The sequence below is a fragment of the Papio anubis genome, chromosome 8 (assembly GCF_008728515.1).
Source record: "Papio anubis isolate 15944 chromosome 8, Panubis1.0, whole genome shotgun sequence".
Classification (NCBI taxonomy): domain Eukaryota; kingdom Metazoa; phylum Chordata; class Mammalia; order Primates; family Cercopithecidae; genus Papio; species Papio anubis.
Window position 1 is genome coordinate 76,169,799 of NC_044983.1, and position 17,610 is coordinate 76,187,408.

The 17,610-nt window shown below is 44.2% G+C and overlaps 1 non-coding gene across 1 annotated transcript; it reads right to left on the reverse strand.

Moving 5' to 3' along the window:
- Positions 1–12,229: 12,229 nt before the first annotated feature.
- Positions 12,230–12,424, reverse strand: LOC116268787. Its single transcript, XR_004175947.1, has one exon. It is a non-coding gene; the product is annotated as a U2 spliceosomal RNA (small nuclear RNA).
- Positions 12,425–17,610: the final 5,186 nt, after the last annotated feature.

Here is a 17,610-nt window from a genome sequence, read left to right on the forward strand (position 1 = left end):
TGTTTGTAACTTCATCATCTCACACAAAGTAACCATGCACCGCATCTTGCTCAAAAAGTTGCCAGCTGTTCTATCAGGTCAGAAAAGTCCAGTCATGTGCTTCAGCCTGTCGCTCCTGTCCCTGTTCAGACTTCTCTCCTGGCATAGCCCTCACCCCAAGTCCTGTCTTCCATCCCTGGACACGACTACAGTTTCCGCTAAATAATGTGTCCTGTCCAGCGAAGTTATTTTCTAATGTGGTAGTGTCACGAGTCTCATTTTTTTTTTTTTTTTCTTTTTTTTTTTTTTGAGACGGAGTCTCGCTCTGTCGCCCAGGCTGGAGTGCAGTGGCCGCATCTCAGCTCACTGCAAGCTCCGCCTCCCGGGTCTACGCCATTCTCCTGGCTCAGCCTCCCGAGTAGCTGGGACTACAGGCGCCCGCCACCTCGCCCGGCTAGTTTTTTGTATTTTTTAGTAGAGACGGGGTTTCACCATATTTAGCCAGGCTGGTCTCGATCTCCTGACCTTGTGATCCGCCCGTCTCGGCCTCCCAAAGTGCTGGGATTACAGGCTTGAGCCACCGCGCCTGGCCACGAGTCTCATTTTATAAGGCCTTTTTTCTTTACCTCATGCTAATCAGGTCCAGATATAATGTTGTTGCTTTTTCTAAGAAAATGTACTGCTTCCTTTCTATGTAAACAGCACATGTGCTTAGAATTATTTGGTGATCAATACTAATTAGGTATTCCGCTCAGTAGATGTTTAATGTTTAAATTCTAGGCTTTCATCTAGTCACTTTGAGTTGATTGACCTAAACTCTATATTGATTAAATGTCTTCTTTTTGTTTGACCTCCTCAGTAAGGGAGGAAAATCATTCAGTTGTATTCCTTCAAATTTCAGATCCAAAAATCAGTCTGTAGGTATAAAAAGAAAAAATAAGGCATACAATAATGTTAGTGTGAAATGTTGCTTATGAATTCAATTAAAAGGAACTTTTGCTGAAATAAAAACTGAAATCCCCTGAAAAATTTTTAGTCTCTCTCTCCCCCTCCTGATCTCTTCATTCCTATTTTCTAATAAATCTTATTCAGACTGGAGACCCTACTGGGAAATTTCACTTTTAGTTTTGAGAAATGTCAGTTACCAGTGATGGGAATATCAGAATATTTAAGCAAAGAAAAAAAGAATCTCTTCTCTCTCACATGTGTTAAAAATAGTCACAGGGTATTTTTCCCTCTAAATTCTGAAAAAGGGGAAAAAAGCACTTTTTGGACTAACGTTCATGAGGGAGTATTTTCCTAAGGGGAAAACCTTTTTAGAAAATTGGAAGAAACAAAAAGATTTAAAACTGCAATCAGTTCCAGCAGAAGGAGGGGTGGGCCAGAAGGCATCTGCCTGTCCCCTTCTTCCCTGGCTCCCTCCCTCTGGACAGGCTCACAGGGCCATCAGGGAGAATGGCTCTGGCTGCAGGCAAACACCCCCTTTCCCCTTCAGATTGTCAGCAGCAGGAAGAGAGCAGAGTAAGTCCCTGCTCTCTAAAACTTCCTGGGGGCCTGGCCTCTTGAACCTGCTTACCTTGGAGGAGTCTTACCCCGCCCCTAGTCAAGTCAACTGAAATTCAAGCTTGCTCCTGAGCCACGCCTGAAAAAAACCTCTTCCTTTTAGTGCTCCGTCTAAAAACACTGGCAGTACCAATACTGATTCTCATCTCGCCCTCATCCTGAGCCCAGCCTACGATTAGCCCCTGGTCTTGGTGACTCTGCTCAGGGAAAAGCCAATCTTTTGGCCACCTCCGTCCCAAATGTTCCCATTTTGTTTCTTTCATGCTCCCTTTCCTCAATCACCCACTGCTGTGTTGTTCCCTTCGCCCAGTCCAGGAAAGGGCCACAGGACTGACTGAGACAGAAGAAAAGATGCAAAGGCAAAAGATTTTAAAGGTGGATATATTCTCATTATTCACTTACAGAGGCCAAATTCAGCAGATGACTCTGAACCCCCACTTGACTGATGTGCAGACAAACATCAAATGATGCTTAGTCTATTCCTCCTAATTTGTAGTTGCCTAAGAATTTAAGGTTGTGGTCAGATTTTGATAGAAAATAAAGAAACAAGTCAATGTTATCCAACAGGATATAACCAAATTCTAAAAAGATGGTTTATGAGTGAATTCAGAATATGTCTTTTAAATATTGTTACAGTTCTAAATAATCATGTGAAGCTACATTAAGAATTTGTGCAAAGAATCAGTAATAGTATTAATGTAGGTGGAAGGCAGTATCCCATGTCTTTAAAGACTTTTTTACTTGCTGCTGTTTTTTTTTTTTTTTTCAGACAAAATCTCACTCTGTCGCCCAGGCTGGAATGCAGTGGCGTCATCTTGGCTCACTGCAACCTCCTCCTCCTGGGTTCAAGCGACTCTTGTGCCTCAGCCTCCCGAGTAGCTGGGACTACAGGCGCCCACCACCTTGCCTGGTTAATTTTTGTATTTTTAGTAGAGACAGAAGTTTCATCATGTTGGCCAGGCTGGTCTACTTGCTTAGTTTCTTAAAACAAATGTACTCTTACCTCTGCCATTTTGCTGTATCAAAGTCAGTATAATGATTATCTTTCAAAGCCTTTTTATAATATTGCTATTGCACAGTTTTTGACTCCTTGAATGAAAAAGGCTTGGATAATAACTACTGAGGAACACTTAAAAATACTGATTCTTGAATTTACATGTCTGTCTATTGCCAGAAAAATTGGACAAAAGTGAGAAATTCAATTAATTCGTAAGTTTTGTTTTTTTTTTTTTTGCCCACACTTAGAATCCATATTATTCTAGATGAGATTTGAGGGACGTTCTGCTCTTGTGGAATGTGTAGTCAGGGAACAAACTAACTGCTCAGAGATGGTAGGTTTGGGGTCTTTGACCCAACCCTGTTGACTACTATTGGGCAAATCTGGGCAGGTTTTATGCCCTTTCAAAACTTCAGTTTCCTCATCTATCAAATGGCATAATAATAGTACCTGTCTTCTAAGTTTAAGATAATTCAGTGCCGGGCGCGGTGGCTCAAGCCTGTAATCCCAGCACTTTGGGAGGCCGAGACGGGCGGATCACAAGGTCAGGAGATTGAGACCATCCTGGCTAACATGGTGAAACCCCGTCTCTACTAAAATACAAAAAACTAGCCGGGCGAGGTGGCGGGCGCCTGTAGTCCCAGCTACTCGGGAGGCTGAGGCAGGAGAATGGCGTAAACCCGGGAGGCGGAGCTTGCAGTGAGCTGAGATGCGGCCACTGCACTCCAGCCTGGGCGACAGAGCGAGAGAATTCAGGGAACCGTCACAAAATGCTACATGTCAACTAGTTGGGAATCTAATTCTAGAAGTCATGCATGTTATGTCAAAATTAGTGAACATTTAGAGTTTTATAGATAAACTTACAGTTTACAGAATTTGCTTACATTTTTCATCTTTTCTTTTTGGTCAGCGACAGAGTTGAAACCAGATGGGATATCACACAATTACAAACCCACGAGTTTTCCTGTTACTTTAAGGTAGATGCCTAATTTGGGAGTATGTGGGTAGAAGAAACCAAAAAATGTTCCTTTGGATAATACCTGAAAACAGGGGTTACCGATTTGGATTTTCAGAACAAACAGCAAAACAAAAGCTCGGACTCTATCCACAGAAAGTGTTTTTTAGGGCTTCCAAGGATTCTGTGACCTTTGCTTTAGGAAACATGGACAATCTTACATTTGATTGGTGAATTTTCTGCTGGTGTTTTGTTTTTTTTTAAACCATGTTCCCTGCCTGAAAGCTAAACCTATTTATGGTGAGCGCTGTTTTTTCAATTAGGTTTATTTTCATTTTCCCATAAGCCATGTTAGCTGAGAACTTCCAAAAGTTTATTTTTCTTCTCTTTGCTTTTTATAATGGTTTTTAAAATAAAATATACAGCACTTATCTATAGATTTTCTCTGGAAATACTCATGTCTGAAATAAGCTTTTTTTCCACACCTTTAACACCACGTCATAAGAGCTATTCAAAAATGCCTTTCTGAATGTAATTGTCCATTTCTGTGGCAACCTCTTCGAGAGCAAGGATCGCGTCCGGTTCGCCAGCTTTGTGAAATATCTTGTGCAAGCTGGCGCTTAGCAAACAGTACTTAAGAATGATGATCTGTTTGTGACTCGGCTTCTCCCAAACATTTTCAGCTGGTTATCAGAAAACATTGTTTAAAATTCCAAGCTTAGCATTAGTAATATGTTTTCTCCACGAGGTCCCTGATTTGGGGTGAGGGGTGGACTGAAAACGAAAACCCACATCACCTTTCTAATAGTTGTGTAACGGAAAATATTCTCTGGTGAAAACACTCCAGGCGAAAGCGAGACTTAGCTCGGAATTCCCTCGGCGGCCGGCGCCTCCCCTCCGGGGGCCTGGCTCGCAGCCCGTCGGGACGAGGGTCTGCACGTCCCCGGGGGACTGAGGGCTGCTCTGGGTGAGGATGGGAAGGCGGGTGCCGCTTAGGAGGGGTCCTCTCGCCAAGGGAGAGAGCCCTAGGCCCGCTCCCGGGGCGCTGCTCTTCCCAGGCTGGGGTGGGCGGCAGCGGCAGCAGGACCTCGCTCCCTCCCGGCCGCCCGCAGCCCCGCGCCTCCTCCCAGCGCCCGGTGTCCCACGGGCCTGCGCGGTCCCCGCCCGCTCCGGCTCCCGCGCCTCCCTCCCCCAGGCAGCTGGGGCAGGAATTCAGCTGGAGAATCTGGCCCGGGCACCCAGCCCTGGAGGGCTGGACGGGTTCGCCCGGGGCCGCGCCCTCATCCCGGCTCCTACCCGGCTCTCCGTCCCGCGCTCCTCCCAGCTCTGGCTCCCCCACTCCTTCCCCTCTCCCGCCGGCGCTCCCCGCCTCTGTTCCTCCCGCTCCCCCTCCCGCGCTCCTTCTCCCTGCCCCCATCCACGCCGCCGCCCCCGGTCTTTCTTCCTGCCCCAGCTCCTCCCCTGCGCCCCTTCTCCCTGCTCCCCTTCTCCCTGCTCCCCTCCTCCTCGCCCCTCCTCCCCTGTTCCCCTCCTCCCCTCCTCCCCCGCTCCTCTTCCCGGTTTGCGGAGCTCCCACGCTGTTGCTATGGAGGCGCCCGCGGCTGTTCGCGGCCAGGCGGGAGCTGCCCTGGGGCCCTGGGGACGGAGCAGAGACTCTGCCCAAGGCTCGGGCGCCTCGCCCCATTGGGGCCCAGGAACAAAGCGCGCCCTCCCCCACCCCGGGAGTGCGCTGTGAGACCCTCAGGCGTCCCGGGCCCCCAGGCTTAAGACCACCGCGAATCTGCTCGCCCCCAACCTCTGTGGGCAGGACCCCTGGGGCCGGGGTGACAGCTGCGCTCTACCGCGCTACCTTCCTGGCCCCCCGAAGATCACTCCCGCTCGCTCCATCTCGGAGGTGTCGCTGGGGCCGGAGGACGGCCAGATGGCCCCATTTAACAGGACTACCCCTTTTGTTGGGGGCCGAAGCAGCGTCCAGGCCAATTTACATAGGAAAATGGGGTTTGTGTCCCCAATTCAGTGCAGTGCCCCGACAGCTGGTGGCTCTGTCATCATGTCAGGACCCCACAGCATGATGTTTAAAGTGGCTTTATCTGTGCAGATGTGTGAGCGTGAATAGCAATTGACTGGGAACCAGTAGCTACTAGGTCTGGCTTGGAGATACTAAGCATTCACAGAGGAAATTTTATCAGCCTGGTCACCGAATAAGAGCCTGGACGGGAAAAGGCCTGCTGAAGACTTCTGATGCTCTCCTACAGACCTTTTAGCTTATCATTTTATTCAGAAGTCTAAAAAGCCAAATTGTTTGGGTCTGAGGAGGGCTTTGAAATCCTTAACTATTTACAGCTTGGTCATTGCTTGTAAAAATTGTGAGGCTGAACATAAAAACGGTTTAAGGAGGACTGCTAAGACTTAAAAAAAAAAGATGAAAGATCTAATCTAATTCATTTTATTGAACTACTTTGACTCAGCTGGTTTGTATCCAGAACGATAGCCTGTAGTAGGCTGAAAGTTATCATGTGTTTAGTTTGGATTCAGTAGCTTAAACATGTGTACTTAAATTGCAGCATGTTGGAACAGGGAGAAACTTTCTTATTTTATTAGTGAAGAATTTGAGGCTCAGAGAAGTTAAGTGATTTTCCCAAGATCACACAACTCTGTGAAATATGATCTAAATTGTTCAAATCCGTAAAAGACAAAGGAAGAGGACTTTTGAAAAGACAGTAGTTTTAGAAGCCCTTGAAAATACCTCCATCAAGAAGCTCTGGATCTGCAAGAGGTGGGGGCTTTTGAATTAAAAAAAAAGCAGCAACCACTCTTGCACCTTTCCCCCAGTACGCTGGAGCCACCAACAGGTAACTCCCTAGAAGACAAGGGATCCAGAGGAATTTTTTTCCTGCACCTTTATACATTCATCATCTTTGGCTGAGACTGTATTGGAACCAATTCTAGCCACTAAAATTTTCTAGAACTGTGCACTGGGAGTAGTGACTTTGTTTCCACAGAAGCTATCATTTTGTAACAAAGATGGAAAGTATAATATATGTTTAGGATTTGTAGGCAATGGGAAATTGAAGCTGGGCTGGGACTTTCTTAGTCCCCATTTTTAGGTAGGAGGACATAAGGACTCTTATGGAACCCGCATTCACCTTACCAGAGGGTAGGGAAGTTAATTTCAAAAGGCTTTTTTTGTTTGTTTTTTGGACAGGGTCTCACTCTGTCCAGGCTGGAGTGCAATGGTTCAGTCATAACTCATTACAGCCTTGAATTCCTGGGCTCAAGTGATCCTTATGCCTCAGCCTCCCAAGTACCTAGGACTACAGGTGCTCACCACCACACTGGCTTACTTGGGAAGGGATTGGAGCTCCCCAGAACAACGGCACTACCTACATTTATAATAATTTAAAAGAATCTTTGAAAGATGCTCTCTCTCTCTCTCTCTCTTTTTTTTTTTTTTTTGAGACAGAGTCTCTCTCTGTTCCCCAGGTTGGAGTGCAGCGGCACAATCTTGGCTCACTGCCAGCTCCGCCTGCCGGGTTCACGTCATTCTCCTGCCTCAGCCTCCTGAGTAGCTGGTACTACAGGCACCTGCCACCGCACCCAGCTAATTTTTTGTATTTTTAGTAGAGACGGGGTTTCACCGTGTTAGCCAGGATGGTCTCGATCTCCTGACCTCGTGATCCGCCCATCTCAGCCTCCCAAAGTGCTGGGATTACAGGCATGAGCCCAGCTGAAAGATGGTCTCTTTACATCAAGAAGTGTATTGGAAGAACTCTGTTGTCCAAATTTCCCAATAGACTTCTATTGGCTAAACCCCCTGCCTTTAACCTTAAGTGAGTTTGTAATAATTTAGGAAAGAATGCCTCTGGGGAAGGTTTTAATTGAGCTGTAGTGAACCACAGGATGCTACATTAAGAAGAGAATATTTGAGTTTCCACACTGCACTTCAAACATGAGAAAGAACAGGGATGTGTAGCTGGATTGGAACTGGAGAAGGGTGTTCATTTCTGCTCTGCTTCTCACACCAGAACGCATTAGCATTTTTTTTTTTTTTTGCCTCATATTTGTTTGGGTCCATGTACTACCTGGATGAGAGTACCAAATACATAATGGAGACACTAGGTAATGAACATAAGAACCTCTCAATCATTGGAAAGAGAGGTATCTTTACAGTCACTAAAAAAGTGTTATATTTTAAAAATAACTGTATACAAGGAAGGTATTCGAAATTGACCCCAGCATCACCACTACCACGCAGTACCCTCTATCCCCTTCACTGTTTTGTTTTTTTCTTATGAAGCACTTGTACTGGTTAACTACCAAGGTGTAACAAACAGCCCCCAAACTCAATCTCACACAATGACCATTTATAATTTTAGCTCGTGCATCCGGGGTCCACTGGAGGTCAGCAGATCTAGGCTGGGCACATTGGGTGGCTCTGCTTATGCTGGCTGGCTCATATGTGCATCTGAGAGTCTCCTGGGGCACTGAGTGGGACTGAGGAAGCTTCGCTGAAGCAGCTCTGCTCCGTATCTCTTATCTCGTTGAACCCGCAGACCAGCCTGGGCATGTTCTCACGCAATGGCAAAACAGCAAGAAAGGCCTTGGAGTCATGAAAGCCTCTTGTTTCTCTAGAATAAATAGCCAGGAGCAGGCCTGCTGTCATTTCTACCTCATTCTGTTGGTCAAAGCAGGTCACATGGCCAACCTCAAAGTCAAGGGAAAGGAGAAAAAGCCCCACTCACTGCAGAAAACATGACAAAGGGAATGGAGAGAGGGAGAATGAAGAGTTAGGGCCATTAATGCAATCAACCACAGCACTTGCCACCATCTAATTTACATATTTTGCTTGTGTTTGTTCTCTTGCTGCTGGAATGTAAACTCCCTATTGGTATGGACTTTAGAGGATATATTGCTATATCCCCGACACCCAGAACAGTAGCACATTATAGATGTTTAATAAATATATGGAATGAATCAATTAGGAGGATTACATTAATTATTTTGGCTTATGCAGGAAACCAACACTCCTTAAGATGGCATGTAAGTTTGTGTTAGTTTATCCTAAATTGATTGTATAAATCTTTTAAATTTTATTTTATTTTATTTTTTTAAACAGAGTCTCACTCTGTTGCCCAGGTTGGAGTGCAGTGGCACAGTCTTGGCTCACTGCAACCTCTGCCTGCCAGATTCAAGCAATTCTCATGTCTCAGCCTCCCAAGTAGCTGGGTCTATAGGCATGCACCACCATGCCTGGCTAGTTTTTATGTTAAACGTTTTTAGTAGAGATGGGGTTTTACCACGTTGGCCAGGCTGGTCTCAAACTCCTGACCGCAAGTGATCTGCCTCCCTTGGCCTCCCAAAGTGCTGGGATTACAGGCATGAGCCACCATGCCTGGCTGATGGTATAAGTTTTCTGATTTAAAGATTATTACCCATATTTGTAGAAAGTGCTGGCTATTTAGAATAAACATTTCTTAAACTTAAAACAAGTCTATATTTCAAAATGGTTTAACATTTCCCTAGAACATATAAACAGGTACCGTATAAAAGTAGATTGGTTTCATGGGCAGAAAATTAGAAGTAGGGAGAGGGGGAATTTTACGCATATTTTGGCAGAAAATATATTGCTTCTTCCTATATGGAAATAATACCAATATAATTTCAAGCTTTCAGAATTTGAATCTGAAATATTCTCAAGACTTTTGGATTTGAGCTATTCCAAACAGGTGTGGGATACAGGATATTACTCACCCAAATAACCTTTTTTAGGGTTTTTGGATCCACAGAAATTCACTTATTTCTGTCCTTTTTCTGTCCCACTTTACCTAATCCAGAAGACAGCTCAAAGGAGTTTTCTTTAGGTCATGCTTTCAAAGGGGATTCCTATGCAATGTATGTTTTTTTAAAATAGCCTTGGAATTTGAATTTGTGCTGCCATTTTTTGACTGTGACAGATGATGAGGTAGGAGATACAGTAGGCGTTAATGCTCCGTTACGTAAAGGGGAGTTTTGTGTATGTCCATACTTAGCAACAGGCTAATTTGGGACTCCTACGAGACACCCAAGTCTTGAACGCTGGAGTATCTGAAGTTTCAACATGCCAAGTGACTAACTCCTCAGATGGGCATCTTTTACACGCGAAAGCAGGATTCCAGGTGGATGTATTATTTTGGATAAAAGGGGAATCTGGAAAGTTAGGGGCCTGGACACATCCTGAATTCTAGTTCTTTCTCTCTCTCCAGACTACTGAATAGAATCCCCACAAACCATGAGTATTGCAAGTTATACATTTAAAAGGTTATAAACATTTCTCAGAAAGGTTTCATTTACCAATTTACATGAACGTACTTGCCCTATTGTTATTAAGACCCCCAAAAGGGTTTAGTTAGTTTCTTTTAACTTTAGCCCTTTGGACTGGGAGTTTGGAGAGGGTCTTTGGTTCATTCATTCAGCAATCATTCATTGAGGACCTACCGCATGCACCGAGTGCAATTAGACAGAGTCCTTGGCCCTAAGACACTCACAAGTGCCTTAAGATTTACAAGTCAAGGGGCAATTTCAGCACAGGGAGATAAGAACTAGATTGGAAAAAGGGTGCTGTGAAGGTTCAGAGGGAGAGGTGCCTAGGGACATCACGGGACGCAAGGAAAGTAAACTAACATTGGTCGTCGTTTGATGCCTTCGGATTTGCAGAAGTCCTTTTATATTCCTTCTCTCCTCTCATCCTGACACTAGCCCTCCCTGCAGGCCAGGGCAAGGGTATCCTTCCTATGACCCTAATATTCCTGTGTCAGGCTGAAGTGTATACAATCTCAACATTGTACACTTTGTAAGGGATTTAACCTGCATTCACATCTGGGTCTGCTGGTAGAAAGGAGCCTGGTGGATCTTGGGCAGAGCAGCTCCTGGGCTCTGGAGCTGGTGTCAAGGAGATGCCTACCTGCAGTATCAGGATGAAGGTAGGTGGAGCCAGACAGGAGATGCTTGAGGCCTGGAAAGAAAAAGCCAATCAGGACAGAGGTCTAGGATTGGCTGCAAAATGTGTTCTCTGAACAACAAACAAACAACAATAAAGGGAGAGCAAAGGAGAAAGAGAAGAAGAAAGACAATAGGGCCCACTGAAGAACAAAATATGTCAGTAAGGTCAATATGCCAGTAAGGCCAAACTGAAAAATACAGGGAACGGCAAACAGGAGCAAATTATTCATCACCCCAATTCTCATCTGCAAATGGAGATACCTTTCTAACAGAGCAGGTGTGAGGATAAGAGGCAACAGAATTAAAGACTGTGTGGTAATGTCATCTCAGATGCTCAGAAACTGTGACAACTCCTAAATGTAGGTGTGGCTGTTTCACAACACACAATAGAAAGTAAAAAATACTTTTTTTTTTTTTTTTCTGGATCAAATTCCAAGGTATGTGTACTCTTTGGGTCTTGGAAGTGAAATTTTGAATATGGAAGCATATCTCTTCTCAGTTAAGTGTGGGTCCCCTGGTCCCACAAGGTTATGTAAGGCCTACAAAGCAGGTACCTACAAAATTAGGATGACAGATTCAATTTCCAAAGTAAGTGATTTTACTATCTCCTAGGCATAGCAAGAGCTGCAGCTGAACTGAGACTCTGGTTCAGAGTTTGCTCTTGTGCACACCTTGCAGGGGTTGAACATCAATTGGAATGGGTGCCTTTGGTGATCGTCAGCACTATTCACAAACGTTCTGATTCTCTCCTCCCAAGCATGTGGTAGGATTGTACTTTTTGTTCCCTTAAGGCTAAGCATGGGATATCCTTTGGCTGATAAAATGTGTTCATAAGTAATTTGTGTCACGTGTAAGCAGCCTTTAGTTAGGAGCCTGGCCACAGAAGACATGAAGCATTTATTTTTTTAAGATGGAGTCTTGCTGTGTCACCCAGGCTGGAGTGCAGTGGCATGGAGTGCAGAGTTGCAGAGGCTCACTGCAACCTCTGCCTCCTGGGTTCAAGCGATTCTCCTGCCTCAGCCTCCTGAGTAACTGGGACTACATGCGTGCATCCCCATGCCCGGCTAATTTTTTTTTTTTTTTTGAGATGGAGTCTCGCTCTGTTGCCCAGGCTGGACTGCAGTGGCGCAATCTCGGCTCACTGCAATTTCTGCCTCCCGGGTTCACACCATTCTCCTGCCTCAGCCTCCTGAGTAGCTGGGACTACAGGCACCTGCCACCACCCCCGGCTAATTTTTTGTATTTTTTAGTAGAGATGGGGTTTCACCGTGTTAGCCAGGATGGTCTCGATCTCCTGACCTCGTTATCCACCTGCCTCGGCCTCCCAAAGTGCTGGGATTACAGGCGTGAGCCACTGGCGCCTGGCCATAATTTTTGTATTTTTAGTAGAGACAAGGTTTCATTATGTTGGCCAGACTGGTCTCGAACTCCTGACCTTAAGTGATGTGCCTGCCTCAGCCTCCCAAAGTGCTGGGATTACAGGGGTGAGCCACCACGTCCAGCCCCCCATGGAGCATTTAGAGATGGAGCCTCTGTCAGCTTGGCTTCCTGGATGACTCAGATGGGCAGACAGCCCCTCACACCTGCATCACACACATAGAAGACACAAGAAGTAAATCTTTTGCCGTGCTTCACTGCTATTATTTCCAGTTGTTTCTGCTGCATAACTTGGCCTATTTTGACTGATACATTTGATATTCTAGAGCCTGTTTTTTTTTTGTTTTTTTTTTTTTTTTTTTTTTTTTTTTTTTTTGTGGGAGGAGTGCACCGTTTTTGGAAGTACTGCAACACCAGGTTGATGAGTCAGGTGAACGGAGCAAGCTCCTATTCCATCTCCTTGCTGCAGAAAATCCACTTAGTATATTGTACTCAGATAGAGGACATATCAGATATTAACTGTAGATATTCACTAAGATACTACACTTGATCTTAGCCAAAGGCCAAAAGGCCAAAAACAATGAGCCTTTTTTTTTTTTTTTTTCAATTTAAGGAGGAGAGAGTTTCTGTTAGTTTCTCTTGCTTCTTTTGTTGAGGAAATAGGAGGATAGAAGGGCCAAGAACAGTGGAAGGAGATGCATGTGCCTGTTCTCCATTTGGGCCCGCAGTCTAGTATGAAGTCCCAGTGGATAGCCAGCAGCGACAGCAGGAGCAGGCAAACACGGGTGGATTTGTTACAGAACATGCCTGAGACATCACTCTGGAGACTCCCAGAAATGACCAAGGGAGATTTGGGAAGAGTGGCTAAGGTCCTGGTGTTACACTGGAGGTGCTAGGAGCTACTGCCATTTGGAATTAATATTACTGTGACCTTATGTGTTTATATAGGCTCAGGAGGTATGGGGACAGCGAGTCAGATAATAATTCAGCTGCTTTGGTTCATCGAGGCCTGGAGCATGTCTGTGAACGTGTGACAATATATACCTATTGATCTTTCTGATTGACTGTTGGCCTTATGCTCTGTCATTTGTCCATGTAGACTACCTTTATCTGGCAGTATGGATCAGTGTATATTTTCTTTAGCAGTTAAACTGAATGTATAAAGTATTAATTTTGTGAGGAAGAAAACCAAAATGTTTAATTAAAAAGCCAGTATAATTTCTAGACTTCATCATGGGACCGATTTTCCTTTTTTTAAAAAAATAAAATAAAATAGTTTTCTTTTTGGGAGAGAGGTGTGAAGTGTTTTGCTAAACTGTATTTACCTTGTCTATAGTAATGACTTTAAGAAAGCCAACAAACTCTCCCAAGGTAGATTTTATAAGGGGTGAAGGATGTTGGAAAGGAAGAAATAATAGAGAAACTGTTATGAAAGCAAAGGTATCTGTGTGATTGCAAATGGTAAAAAAAATAGAAACTTTTTTGTTATCATCAAACTTAAGTTGAATTGCGTGAGGTTTTCATTTTAACACCCTGCCACAAAACCACAAATTCAGCTATGCTATCCAGGAAATGTTATTTACAGTTTACCCTCACCTTAGACTCTCTGACCCTTGAAGACACCTTAGAGGATTGGCTGCCCCTTTCTCTCTCCTCTAGTTTATCATCTTTGCCTCTTGTCTTTAGGCAGCAGCGCAGAATTTCCTGGTGACACCTGCTTGTGACCCCAGCTTTGGGAATCCATTAATTCTTCTCCATCTGCTTGGATCGATAGCTAAGGCAACCCTGGGCATCACAGTTTTGTGCACAGTAGAGCCATCCATTTTCCTCTTGAAAAATCATGTAAAAATTGGGAACAACGTCACCATGCAAAATAGAATTTCTTCTTTGGATAGTCAATGGCAAATTACTTTTGTTACTATTACATTTCTTTCAAATATTATAACTTAAAAATGTATAAAGCTCTTTCAAATGATGTAACTCATTTTTTTTACCCCAAAATGGTAAAGTCCAATTGAATATTATTATTCCTCACTTTATTGACTAGGAAACAGTCTTGCTCAAGGTTACCAATTGGTAACAGAAACGGAACTCACACTCGGAACGTCACACTTTTTGGCCATCTTCCCCTTTCTTCATTTAAGGGTCATCATTAAAAAATTAAAGGGTAACATTTTCTACAATATTTTAAAGCTTCAACACTGTTATTTTGCTTCTATACAAAGGAGTAAAGAAAAATTTTTCCACTTCGAGGTAAAGTACGATGGAGTGCTCCTCATGTGTGAACTGCTACATCTCCCTGACAACCAGCTCTCTTTCCCACATTGGCAAAGGAGGCCTGTGCCTCTCTGAACCACCTTCCAAATTCACCCAAAGATCTAGCTGCTGAAAAGAGCATATGTACAAGCAGATAGCTGTGATCTGACAACTTAGGATACAAATATTAATCAAAAGAAAAGTAAATAAATAGTTGCCTGTATGTTACTTCATCCAAACCCTACCTTACTAGTCCCAAAAATAACAGCAGTAAAATATTAGCAGCAACCATTTCCTGAATGTTTACTCTAGAGCCAAGCCAAGCAGGACACTCAGCCCCATGTCCAGCCACTGTCATTTAATCCTCAGTATAAGCCCGCAATGTCAGTGCTATCCTGGCTTTGTTTTACTGACGAGGCGCTGAGGCTTACAGAGCTTAGGTAACTTGTCCAGGTTTTACAGCAGGCAAGCAGCTGAGCGACATCTCCATTCACACCATTGACTTTATTCTTGTACAACAGGAAATCTCATTTCATAAAAGAAAAGTTTCCCACAAATAAAATCAAAATTCATCCAACCCAGGAAGAAGCTGAAGAAGTTGAGAGGTCATCTAACAGAGTTCTGCTTTGCTCATTGGAAACTGACTTCAGTGGAGACTTGTCAATCTTGTCAATTTTCCTAGAAAATTAATTTGCTTTGCAGCAAAGTCTTAAGACTGTGTGTATTAAATGTTACAGCTAAGCTAGACCCTTCAGCTAGTCACAAACTCTTCAATTTAGAGGGGGAAAACAGTAAATTAAGAGAAAGCAATGGGAAACATTTTTCACTGAAAGAAAAGCAAGCCACATAATATATGATTTTTTTCTAGCTTCAGGGTCTTGACCCTTTGGGGATGTTGAAAGGAATAAATGGATTGATTGAGGAAAGGGAAAAACAGCAACTTGAAAAAGCTTGTGGCAGATTAGATGGTGTTATGATGCCTGCTCCTGACTTCCTCCTGCCAAAATGAGATTCATTAAAGAAAACTCTTAAGTAAATTAAAACTCTGCTCGCCAATACCCTCCCCTCCAGATGTTAACAGCCAACTGTGGTTCGTTTGACGACATGGCTGTGGGTAATCAGTAGAAACATTTCTATTAAGAGGGATGATGAGAAGCACTGGGAAATATTTTACGTACTTTTAACCAGAAATGACTGAACAGTTGACTGATTGATGACTTCTGGTATCAGGAACCCGAGATGCTCTCACTGTGTGAGCAATTGCTCATGAGTTCAGTCTGGCCATTCCCGCACCAACAAGATGCTGTTATTCCCTGACTTATGTCTACGATGAAAAGGTGGCTTAGAGAGCAGCAGCAGGGAGGAACCTTTGGCTCAGACAGTGTCAGGCCCCTTGGTGGATTGTGGCCATTTCTGGACTCATCACCAGGGTAGCGTATGTTCTGGGATACAGCAACAGTTCTTCCTGTGGGTATTTCAGTTTATGGAAAAACGGCAGAAAACAGAACTGCCTATGTCAAATTAGAATCAACTTCCTGTCCTGCTGCGTGTGTGTGTATTGATCCAGCTATCTATCTATCTATCTATCTATCTATCTATCTATCTATCTATCTATCTATCTCTGTCTGTTTACACATCTAACTATCTCTATAATGGAGATATATCTCCATTGGAACAGCAATCAAAGGACACATCTGGTCAGCAGGGTTATTAAATGACACAGTTACTTCCCGGTGTGGTGGGTGGGGGCTTGCACCTGGAAGAAGGCAGCGTAGGTTACACACCTGTTGTCATCTCTTTAATGCTGAAGGGAAGTTTAGAGTGCCCCCTTCTGTCACCTAAATTTCAGAAAATAGGAATGTTGATGTGAGTCAAAGGAGTATTCATTTGCTTGAATGTTTTTTTTTTTTTGAAATGGAGTCTTGCTCTGTCGCCCAGACTTGAGTGCAATGGCGCAATCTCGGCTCACTGCAACCTCCACCTCCCGGGTTCAAGCAATTCTCCTGCCTCAGTCTCCTGAGTGGTTGGGATTACAGGTGCATGTCACCACGCCTTGCTAATTTTTGTATTTTTAGTAGAGATGGGGTTTCACCATATTGGTCAGGCTGGTCTTGAACTCCTGACCTCGTGATCTGCCCGCCTCGGCCTCCCAAAGTGCTGGGATTACAGGCGTGAGCCACCATGCTTGGCCTGTGCTTGAATCTTTTACCAGATTGTCAGCTCCTTAAAAACAGGGACTTGTTAGTTATATTTGCAACCCGTCATTGGGTGCTTGGATCATAATAGGAGCATAATAGATATTGTAAACGAATCAATAAATGAATGAGTTTTGGCCTGATTTTGAAATGGAGGAGGTCACCTTTTTCACTTACTTTGAAATGCTATGGTCAGACAGGGTTCAGGGGTGCTTCTTGCCAGAGAAGTGTCCTCCCCTAGAAGACCAAGTGTGTCCAGGGTGTGCACAAGAGGGGAGGAGGAGTGGATGGGCTGCTTTGCTCAGTCTGCTCTGGGTTTTAGGAGAGAAGGAACCCTCACGGAAGAAGGGGCTAATTTGTCCTGAAGCTTACCAGAGGCTGAAGCTCCAATACAGTGTTCTCAGCCGTCACTGAACTTTAAATCTACTGGGAGTATTAAAAAAACAAACCAACCAACCGGGATCCCACCCTAGGCTAATTCAATGAGAACCTGGGGCTGGTGATAATGAAGGGAATTAGGACTTTAAAAAATCTCTAATATGCAGTCAGAATTGGGGGCTGTGGCTCCAGTTCAGTGGCTGTCAGCTCATTGAAATGTCAGAATAACATGTTAAAAATATGTATTAATAGATACTATCCCCCACATCCAGAGGTGGGCGTTAGGGCGTCCAGGTGGGGTTTGTACTTCTGTAATGACACATTTTGAAGACCATCAGGATTGAGACAACTCTTTGGCTTAGGATTTCACGTTTCAACGAGCAATCTAGGGTGCTTGTTAAGAATATAGATTCCTGGGTTTGCCCTAAATTTACTGAATCAGACTCCTGAAGAGAGGAACATGGGAACTGGTAGTTTTAAAAGTGCCATTCTCATGATAAGGGAAACATTACTAGCTTGTGTTTCTTAAAGTGTGGCCCCAGATCAGCAGCATTGGCAGCACCTGGGAACCAGAAACTTTGGGGTGGGACCCAGCAGTCAGCTATTGAACAAGCCCTGCAGGTGATTCTGATGCGCACTCCAGCGGGAGGACCACTGCTCTAGTTCTCTATTTTTCAAGGTATGGGCCCCAGACCAACAGCACTGGTACCACCTGGGAGCTTGTTAAAAATGCAGACTCCTGGCCCCACCCCAGACCCAAGGGGTTAGAATCTACACTTTAAGAGGCTCCCCCGGTGATCTATATGCACACTAAAGTTTGAGAAGCCCTGTTTATACCCCAAATAAATACCACTTTGCTGTGGAAATCAACAAGTGTAAGCTGCTTTAACAGGAAGCAAAATCTAAAATCGATGTTTCCCTTTCAGAACAGA